The sequence below is a fragment of the Molossus molossus genome, unplaced genomic scaffold, assembly GCF_014108415.1.
Source record: "Molossus molossus isolate mMolMol1 unplaced genomic scaffold, mMolMol1.p scaffold_m16_p_9, whole genome shotgun sequence".
NCBI lineage: Eukaryota > Metazoa > Chordata > Mammalia > Chiroptera > Molossidae > Molossus > Molossus molossus.
In genome coordinates, this window is record NW_023425403.1 from 25,641,615 (window position 1) to 25,652,984 (window position 11,370).

Genomic DNA, 11,370 nt, shown 5'->3' on the forward strand with positions numbered 1-11,370 from the left:
TCTTGTTTTTGACGAGGAGACATAAGGCAGGATTTGTGCTGCCGTCTCCAACTGTTGGAGGATTTCAGACACGCAGTGACTCCTCAGCTCGGTGAATGGTTGTAGTCAGCCCTTTCTCTGCCTTCATTCACTCTTTCCTCCAGCAACTCAAATTAGCCTCCAGATAGCCCAGCAAGACTTACTGCATTCTTTCCCGAGATAGGGAAATGCCGTCTTTCACTCTTTGTTGTCTTCAGGAAAATATCTGCAGCATTTCATCTGGCGGGTAAGCGGGGAAAGGCCAGCAAAGGCGCTGAGAAGAAGGAGGCTCCTCACATTCCTCACTCAACCCCCCTTTCCCCTGACGCCATCTCTTCTCGGGCCTCCCTGTCACATGGACTTTTTACCTGGTTGTCTACATTCACTCCTTTATTTCAACATCTCTGATTCACTACTTAAGCCATCCCAGCCTGGCTGAATCCCCATTATTCTGCTAAAAATACTCTCTCTCAGGTCACGAAGACGTTGAAGCCACTCAGCGGAGTAGAACATTTACTCCCAGGCTGACTTGATGCCTCAGCAGGATTCAGTACAGTTGCTCTCTGTCCTGAAACATGGTGTTCCTCTGACTTCCATGAACTCGCTCTCTTCTCCTCTTCCTTTTACTTTTCTGACTCTGAATGCTCGGGTTACTTGCAGCTCTGCTTTGATGAGCACAGTTAGGTTTCAGCAGTACTCAAAGCTTGATTAGGGACCCTTTGTCTTTAGTCTCAGGGATCCCTGAGTGATCCAGATATCTGAAGAACACCTAAATTAAAAGGCCAGGGGCTACTTTCCTCTAGCTATTATTTTCGCTCAGGAATGGGGGCCCATTTAAAAAAAAAAAAAAAAAACCTTTTCAGGGAAATTAAAAATTCTGATGTTTATATAAAAATATTATGTTTTTCGATTTTTGTTTAGAGTGATGATGGAGTAGTTGCAGCAGACCAACCCTCAAGCCAAGAAAAAAAATTTTTTAACTGGATAAAAATTTTAGAACAACACGGTTGAAAGACTAAGACCCAAGGGGAAAGGGAAACACAGAGGTGAGCTCACCATTCCAGTTTTCCCCTCGAGGCATTTGCCAACTACTGCAGCAAGTGGTGCTAGACAAGAGGTCACTGTTGAATTTTAAGGATAAGAGCTTTCGGCAGTCATGGGCTGGGATTGGGGGGGGGGGTGGAGTTGAAGGTTATCAAGGCAGTTTGGAATTGAGGGGTCTTGGTTTGGGAGGAAAGAGAATTGGAAAACTGTGAGCATGACTTTCTGGGCTGCTTTTCACCCTGAGGAACTGTTTATTCCTAATTCTTTCAGCATGAGAGGCTGAGAAGCTAAAAAGAAAGGATCAGCTTTGAAGCTAGAAAGCTAAGCAGAGGTTTTGCCAGCTTCCAAGGGTTAGAGAGGTGGACGTCGGCATCCGGGGCCTGGCAAAGGGGTAGGCGCAGGTGAACAAGCCTTGCTTTCAGCAGATCTTGAAAGGTCCTGCTCTAGGGTTCCTTCAAACTAAACTAGGACAGTTCTCACAAAGCCTGGAATCAGCTTTGATACCTCCCATTTTCTGATTGAATCAAGATGATCAATCTCTATTATAATACTTACAACCATAAAAGTAATTCTCTCTGCTGGAAGTTAGTGTTATTCAAAGTTTCTACACTTTTTCTACACAGTGTTCAGCATTCAATAAAATGGTTGGAGTCGATTTTATCTCTGCCTTAAGTTATGCTTTTCTCGAGCAACCTAAATTAGCCTTCCGATAGGCCAGCAAGCCTTGTTTTCTTCAAGTTTCTGAGATAGGGCAATGTTGATAGGCTCCTTTACTTCATTTTTTTTCTTTAAGAAATAAGTAAATAATTACCACGAATGACAGTATAGAGATTCAAATGACAAAAACTAAGGAAAAAGAAATAGAAAATGGAGACAACCCACAAATATCTAGATATAATAACATAAAGACTTTAAAGTAACTGTGATTATTGCCCCCGCTGGTGTGGCTCAGTGGTTGAGCATCGACCCATGCACCAAGAGGTCACCGATTCGATTCCCGGTCAGGGCACATGCCCAGGTTGTGGGCTGGATCCCCAGTGTGGGGCATGCAGGAGGGGCCAGTTGATGTTCTCTTTCATTGATGTTTCTATCTCTCCCCCTCTCCCTTTCTCTCTCTTTAAAATCAGTAAAGAAAGAAAAATAAACACAGAGTGTGTAGTTAAAAAAAAAAAAAAGTAACTGTGATTATTAATATGTCCAAGAAATTGGAGATACTTCCAGGCAGGTTTGGAGGGTCAGTGTGGAGGGATAACCCTAGTATGACAGGTGGGGGGATTCTGCCTGCTTTTTAACTGTGAAGGAAATAGACCAGGAGGCCGTTGAGACCGTGGTCCAAAGGGTTGCCGGGATGCTTCAGCGCCTGAACCAGCTAGCCAAAGTGGAGCAGTATCACAGAAGAGAGGCCAGATTGGAGGTCCCTGTCCAGCTGTGTGGAGCATGCATGGGCCTGAGCAAGCCCCGCAATGCACTGAGTAATGTGAAAGACTTCCACTGACATCAGCAAAGACTGGAGTCAGAGCACCAACACCATCGAGAGGCTCAGGCACACAAAGGATGCCTTGTGTTGTGCAGCTCAGCCAGCTTGCCAAAAATGTGGAGCCCCCAAAGAATATCTCAGTGCCCCAGACTGTGAGGAGATCCAGGAGCTCATTAAACAAGGGGCTCTCCTGCAGGCTCACCCGAAACTGATGGACCTGGAGTGCTCCCGAAATGGGCTAACGTATAGGCAGCACTGCATGGAAACTGGGAACATGCACAACTTGAGTCTCATCCATGGCTGTTCAGAAGCACGGAGGGACTTTCAGATGAGCCGGCCAAGCAGCTGTGGATGGTGCTGCAGAGGTCCCTGCTCGCCATCCCCTATGACTCCACTTTGCTGGTCTCGGTTGTCAGGATCATCGAAAGGGGGGAAAAATTGACAGGTACATAACTGACCCCAAAAGGCAAACTAGCATTGTTCCTTCCAGGAGTTCCAAGAATTGGAAGGAGTGAATATTTGCCATTTTGGACAGAACATGACTAGAATTGAGGGCATGCAGGCAGACACCAGGGAGTCTGACAGGATGTGGTTTGTCTGCCACCTGGAAATCACAAGTAAGTACATCCTGGATGACCTCACTTTGCCAAAAACCTAGTGGTTAAGTGTTTTCCTCCCTATGAGGTTTTCAGAAACCCCCTGAACATATACTACAAGGCCCTAAGTACATAGATACAGGAGCTTGAGTTGAAAGACCTAGAAGCAAATGAGACCATGAGCCTGTCGTTGTGGGTCTTAAACACCTACCCAAGCACAGAGATGATGGGGATGTGGAGCTGGCCCGGGAAGTTTTACTTTCTCCAAACATGGTGTACACGTCAAATCTCGCTTCAGCCATCACTGCCTGGCTCTGGACAGTGCTGGAAACAGACAAGAAAGACTGGATAAAAGAAACTGAGCCTGGCCCTGGCCAGTGTGGCTCAGTGGTTAGAGCGTCATCTTGCGGTCCAGAGAGACCTGGGTTTGGTTCCTGCTAGGGGCACGTACCTCGGTTGCAGTTTGTCCCAGCCCTGGTTGGGTCGTGCGGGTGGCAACCACTTGGCGTGTCCCTTTCATGTCTATGTTTCTCTCTCTCTCTCCCTCCCACTCCATCTGAACAAAAATATGGGAAAATGTCCTCGGGTGAGGATTAAAAAAAAAAAAAAAAACAAGAAACTGAGCCTGAAGGTGACCAAAGTGGGTACAATTACTCAACAATTCCTGTCATCGTTCTCCAGATGTTTGAACATATTCTTCGAGTTGCTGCTCAGATATGTGAAGATTTGAAAACAAAGGTACTAGTTGGTGTCTTTAGTTAACAGATACAAAGATGAAGCTCAGTCGTCTAAAGAAGACCTGAGAAACTGGGAGGATATAACAGCAATTAACAACTGCCAGAATCCACAGTCAGTCTAAAAAAGTACTTAAAAAATGAAACGAAAGAGGGAGTGTCTCTGAGCCAACTGGGCATGGATGGGATTGGAGACACCTTTGCGAAGAAGGGCTGAAGCCTGCTGAAAGAGGTCTCCTTGGTTCTGGGGTAACATTTCAAGCAGCTGGTGCCAAAGAAGTGGCTATTAAGCTCAAATGCTATAGACATTATCTGTGTCACCATGAAAGAATATTTCAATGATTTTGCCAAAATCAAAAGGCCATCTGAAAAGAGGCTGATGTCGAGTGGTGGTGGAGTGCCCGCGGGCCCCACACAGAAGCATATCTTGCTCTGGAGTCTACAGGAACACAGGAGGGTGCTGGGAGGCTGGTCAGGGAGGCTGAGCCCCTCCTTCCTGTTCCAGACGCTGGCTTCTGGACTTGGCAAAGATATGGACAGACATGGTGACACAATGGTCACCATGGCAGAAGTTATAAGATAATGGACCCTTCTCTGCTCTACCTGGAAGTCTTGAGTGTGGTCAGAAAATGCCCAGACATCAGGGATGACCGCATAAACATGCTGCAGGCCATGCCAGGGGACACCAGGCGAGACATGAAGCAGACCCTCATTGAAACTGGTACAGGGTCTGATGCAGGCAAACCCAAACGATGTACCCGTCTGCAAGCAAATCGTTCTGAGTCTGACAATGGCAAAACTTCTCAAGCAACCTGACAGTTACCAGCTTTGTGGGCATTTTTCTGCACTCATCTCCACCTTCAGAAATATATTAGAGCAGAAGTGACTCTCAAGGGCTCACATTAGATGTCTCAGTTCCTAGTGCCTGTCTCTAGAGGGGCCAACCATGTTGTTTGTGAGACGCCCGAGCACACAGCTTCTTGACTAACAATCCGCGGGCTGTGATTCTTCGGGCTTTCTCATGTTTACTGTCAGCATCCTTTGTGAGGCAGGATGCTGGTGTCGGACGCCTCCTGGTTGATTGTGTGTCACCATGGTTAAGAGGTGTGTGGAAGGGACAGGGGCCTTATCTTCACTCAAGTCTTGGTCCTCACTCACTTCTGCATGGTGTAAAGACTTCTGAAATCCTGATGCTTAATGAAAGGGTCTAAATTCCTGCAGAGAAAGGAAAATTAGGGAAAAAAAATTGGATGACAAGATGGATATATTTACTAAATTTTTTAAATTAGTTCTTTTTATTTTGTTAATCCTCACCTGAGGATGTTTTTTTCCATTGATTTTTCGAGAGAGTGAAAGGGAGAGAGGGTGTGTGTGGGGCGGGGGAGAAACATTGATGTGAGAGAAACTCATGGATTGGTCGCCTTCCACACATGCCTTAACTGGAACCCGGGAAGAACCTGACTGGGAATCCAGCCCAAGACCCTTTGGGGTGCAGACTGATGCTCTAACCACTGAACAACACTGGCCAGGGCTGTTTATTGGTTCTTAGCATTTTTTAGTGGAATCTTTAGGGATTTCTATTTTTAGGATCATGCCATCTGCATACACAAACAATTATACTTGTTTTTCCCCCTCATGTGGATGCCTTTTACATCTTTTACTTGCCTGATATCTCTGGTTTGAACTTCTAGTACCATGTTAAATAAGAGCAAAGAGTGGGCACCCTTGTCTTATTCCTGATCTTGGAGAAAAAGCTTTCAACCATTGACACTGTTTTATAATTTTCAGCCTTCAAGTCTTTTGCTTCTTTGGTTAGATTTATTCCTGAGTAATTTATTGTTTTTAATGCTATTGTAAATGAGACTGTTTTCTTAATTTTTTTAAAACTATTCATTGTTAGTATATAGAAAGGCAATGTTGATTTTATATCCTGCAACTTTACTGATTCCATCTATTCCATCTATTAGTTCTAACAAGTTTTTCTACATATAAGATCATGTCATATGCAAACAAAGATAACTTTATTCTTTTTTTCTAATTTGAATGCCTTTTCTTTCTTATACTTGCCTAACTGCTCTGGCTACAACTTCCAGTACTGTGTTGAATAGAAGTAGTGAGAGTGGGCATTTTTTTGAATGGGCATATTTGTGATTGTATCCTTTCATTTTTACTAATATTTTATACATAAAATGCCTGACAATGTCAATATTTTTTTTCTTAGAAATCTAAATTTTTTTGTGTGTGTTTTGTTTCTGCTGACTTTTATCATTACCTGCATTCTCTTGGCTTGCTGATATTTTATTTCAGGCATATTGTTGATAGTGGTCTGTGGAATTATTTATAAATGCCTCCTAATAATGATTTTATAGTAGTCATCAGCCCCCAGGTCAACTGCATCCCTGAAAGCTGTCCACTCCTGGGGCATAGCAACCAGCTGCAACTCTGGCCATAGGATATGGATTTTTGTGTGTTTGTTTCTCTGTTCTGAGGTGTAGCCCACAGGGAATTCCTCTACATTTTGTGTAGCCAGCAATACCTCAAAACACATTTCCTATGCAGGGTGGATTTTTTTCTTCAGTGAAAGGGCTCTCCCAGCACACCTGTCAACTATAATGGCAAAAGCAAAAGTTCTAGCTTATTTTGGCTAGAAAGCAAATGGGATGTTTTCATGACTAACTTTGATCAACTCTGGCCAAAAGCAAAGCTCTGCTGGGGTCAATGGAAGTATGACACAGAGATGGTGGAGCTAGATGCCAGTGAACTCAATTATTCTTGAATTTCAAAACCATCTGGCATTTTGAGGAGTGACAGTTTGAGGGAATTAGGAAGGAAAAAGAACTCTTGGCATGTACACTGGCATTCTTATGGAGGCCTTCTTTGGCAGAGATAGTGGCATACTGGCTTAGCAAATCAGATTAGATGCTGTCATGGAAAGGAAGCACATGCCATCTATACTATAAAATCATTTATTTGCTTCTAGAGATCTGTGTGCATATAATTCTCATATTCTTGTACCTTTTCTTTTACTTTTCTTAAAAGGTGACTTAAGATAATCTATTACAGAACCAACCAAATTAGACTTCCTGTTCCTATCATGTAGATCTCAGGGACTCCCAGGTTGTGGGGCTCTCCACAGTGACCTGAGTAGGACTGGAATTGGAGGAGCAAACCGGAGCCTTTGCAACCAGGAAAAGGCTAAACTCGCGTCTGGCTGTCTTCCATCCCAGCAGGAACTGTTCTATTATTTTGAACAGCAAAGGCCAATCACCTTAATAGTTCAACAATTCTCCTGAGTGGTCAATTGATTTTACCCATGGATTTTACCTGTGTTTTGGTGCTTGAATCTGCTATAAGTAAAGAGCTTACAAACGAGCTGATTCAGTGTCAGATGATGGGATACGAAATCTAACCAGCACAGTGGTGCACAAAGCAATGATTAAAATCTGCTTCCACCTGACAAATGGGAATAAAATACACAGATACTTGAAAGATGGCAGTACTTGCTTTGGGGTGCCTGAAAGTCACCTTTATTCTCATAAAATACAAAGCAGACAGCTACAGTCTCAGCTGCCTGAGTTTCTGTTGTTTTGGCTCCTAGAATAGCCTCAAAATAAGTTTTACTTTGATAGTAAAGCCAGAAAACACATGCTCAAAAGCCCTGGGCTTTTGCTGAGGAAACCAGAGTCTTGATCAGAGACAGAAGAAGAAACTCTGACTCTTATGGAACCTGTGTAGTTTGGGATTTGACTTAGAACTCTTCTTCAACAGACACCCACACATTAACACACACAAAACTGGACTTGTCTCTCTACAAAATTATTGGTACTGAGTTGGCTTCCACACACATTTAAAATCATAGACCTAAGCAGCAGTGCTATCTGAAATACATCTAGATTGCAGACACCAAAAATTAGATGGGATTCTGTCCGTATAGAGGGAGCAGAGCCCTTGATCAGCAACCCCTCCCTGATATCGTTAGTGGTGACATCATTGTTGAATTCTGAACAGGGCTAGAAGGCTGGGTCGCTTGGTCGGGTGAAAGGGACCTAGAGTTACTTAAGCCAGTGACAATTTACCAACTACCATGGAAGTATTTTAATACTGTATCAACCAGTATTGTCATGTCTATGTATACTGGCCACATATCAATCTCTGGAGAGACTTTTTCAGAAGTCCTACTTCTTTCCAGATGGAACATATGATATTTATTTGGTCATGGGACTGAGATTATTTTGAGAGTCCTTAGGTTTTTTTTTTTTTTCCCCAATCAAAGTGGTTGTTAGTTACTTGACTTATTTTCTCATCCCCTATTCTTTCTTCAACTCATTCCAGTTGCTCTTTCTATTAGATACACAATAGGAACAGTTCTTGTCAAGGTCACCAGTGACCTGCACATAATTCAGTGGAGGGGCTCACTTTCTGTTCTTATTTTACATGACCTCTCAGCATTTTATGTAGGTTATTATGTCTTCTTCTGAAAACCCCTTCTTTACTTCACTTTCATGAGAACATCACTCCTGGTTTTCTTCCTTTTCCACTGTCACTCCTTCCCAGGGGTATTGAAGAGATCCTATAATCGACCCTTTAGAATTGAAATATTTCATAGCTCAGACCTAAAGTGCCTCATCTTCTCTATGTTTATTATCTTCCTTGGTGATTTCGTTCAAGTCCATAACTTCAGATATTTTATATATGTTGACAACTTTAAAATTCATATCTTCAGCCTTATATCTCCTGTGAGTTTCATATATTTATTGATTTCAATACCAAGATTTCTGATAGTATGTGAAATTTAATATGGCCAAGACAGATTATTGATTGCATCATTCTTTTGGCTTCAATCCCCGCCTCTTCCATTATACTATGTCTCAGTAAACTCCACCCACATGTGCCCAGTTGTTCAGGCCAAAGGAGGAAGGTCCTATCCCCTCCTTCCCTGGAGTTCTATCCAAACCATCGGCAAGTTCGGTTACTTCCTCCTCTAATACATGTCTTGGTTCCAGCTGTGAATTGACCCTCTATGTTACCACCTAGGTCACTCTAGTTCATCACTGTAAAACTAAACTCTTTTAACGGCCTCCTAAGATATTTTATTTTAAATAAGAAGTAAATTGGTTTTGAGATTTTTTTAAAAGATTCATTGACCCATTCACAACTGTATTCTTTATACTTAGAATAGTGCTTCACACATATTATATTCTGTGAATAGATACTAGATGAATGAATTAATAATAAACATGAGATTTTATACCAAAGGAATGCTTTTTATGGTTTTACAAAATCTTACTTAATTCACAAATAAATTTATAATTCATCAGAACATGCGTCCTGAAGTATCATGACACTAAAGACATGAACAAAAGCAGTTCAGAATAATGGCAGCTCATTATTTTACTGCTATCAAAGCTACTCTGTGTTTGGGCATTTTTACACATGGGGTTCTGATCTGAGACTCAGAGGAAACCTTCCTAGTCTGCTGCTGAGGAGTTAGCACTCTAAGAAATCTGGGAAGAACTGTTCTTTTGAAAATATTCTTCAGAAAGTGTGTTCTTTCATAATCCATGTGTTTAAAGTAGATTATTAAAAGTTTTACACTTAATAGAACCTACCACTTTCTTAAGTCACTCCAACATTTCCCAAACACGCTTCTCACTGCATTCTCATTGTATTCTTGCCTTTTAATAACCTTTACACCAATTAGGCTATTTGGTGTAGCCTAATTAACCCTCATTAACCAAACATTGTCTTCCTATTGGAGTAAGGGAAATCTGAGCACCAGTCATGTGTGGAATGCAGAATGAAGAAAAGAAGCTGGTTTCAAAGGCAGAGAGGCCCAGGCTCTAGTTCTGGCCCTGCTGGATTGTTGTACATGAATTTGGGGAAGTGGTGTAACTTTTCTGAGTATCATTTTCTGACCCAAGAATGGCAATTAATAATGCCTCCCTTGCCTGGCTGGTGTGGCTCAGCAGTTGAGCGTCAACTCATGCACCAAAAGGTCGCCAGTTCGATTCCCGGTCAGGACACAAGCCCAGGTTGTGGGCCAAATCCCCAGTGGGGGCATGCAAGAGGCAGTCAGTTGGTGGTTTCTCTCATCGATGTTTCTATCTCTCTCTCCCTCTCCCTTCCTCTCTCTCTAAAATCAATAAAGAAAAAAATGTATATAAAAAATCTTTAAATAATGCCTCCCTTATACGGTGCTTACAAGAGTAGGCAAGTTCTGAGTCTGTGCACACAGGTTAAGTACAGGCCTCATGCCTGGAGCTAGTTGGTTTAGAAAGTTGTTTTGTTCTGAACTTTCTCGCCAAGGGCTCCATTTTTGTCTCTGTCCACCAACTATCACCGATTACTATTACTAGAGTCGGTGGCAGGGCCTACCTCTTCCCAGGATCCAGACAACTTGAGGACAATGAGAAATGAGTGAATCCTGAGACAGTTGCAATGTCTCACTCATTGAATTACATGTTGCTACCTGAGCTGACAGCAGTCACAGTGGAGATCATCAATAAACATTTCAGAATAAATTAATAGACGGATGCTTTATTCTTAGTCATTTACCGACTCAATAAATCTGGCCACATTTTTTCATTAGTTTGCAGCACTTTACAGGTAAGAAACTCTTGGAATTGCAAGATGGTACACACAGGAGTGTGGCAGGGCTGAAGGATACTGGAAAGCCAGAGGAGTGGGGCTGAGGGGGAAGAGCAGGGATTCAGTTCTACAGAGAAAATTCTTACTGGGTCAAGGCCGTGTTTGCATAATTCTATTATCACCAGGAAGAGGAGAAATAATCATATTAGGTGTGTGCTGTACTGCTCGACGTGGCTTGGCTTACCATACTTTTGAAGTCAGACAGGTTTAAATGCTTTGTGTGAGCAAGTTATTCAGAAGACACCCGATCAATAAGGCAGGTGCTGCCAGAGCCTAGCAGGAAAGTTTTTTGATGTTGACAATGACATATATTCTTGTGCAGAAAGGATTAATCCATTTGGTCACGGTTAAGAAAAAGTGTGTGTTGCTTTGGGGAACAGAGGTAGTGCCATCCAAGAGCATGACACCCAGGCAGGCCAGCTTCAGGGTATCAGTGTCATGGTGGGTCACCCAGGAGCCTTCCTGGCCTCTGAATGGGAAAGGGGACATTTGCACCACAGCCCCCAGGTCTGCTATCAGCATTGGCTCCACCTCACCTTGTTTACAGATCGGGGCAACTCATGAATTTGTATCCAGTTTATGCTTGCCGTTGCCTCTCCCTGAAGTCCAGCACAGCCTTTAGCAAGGCTCAATCTCATTTAGGGCTCTGTTGATTCCAGGTCAGGATTGTCTGAAGCCTTCCCCACAATGGACCAGAGGTGACCAAGGAAACATTATTTTTCCTGCCCCCCACCACAGAGATATCCAGTATAAAGAAAGAGAACAAGAGCTGTGGTCTTGCGAGAGTCAAATATGAACATTTCTTCCAAACTCCAGTGATGTTACTAGTTTGAAATTGGCTATGGTGGGAATA

General features: G+C 42.8%; 1 pseudogene; it reads left to right on the plus strand.

Moving 5' to 3' along the window:
* The first annotated feature begins 206 nt into the window (after positions 1 to 206).
* Positions 207 to 4,755, plus strand: LOC118622321 (annotated as a pseudogene).
* Positions 4,756 to 11,370: the final 6,615 nt, after the last annotated feature.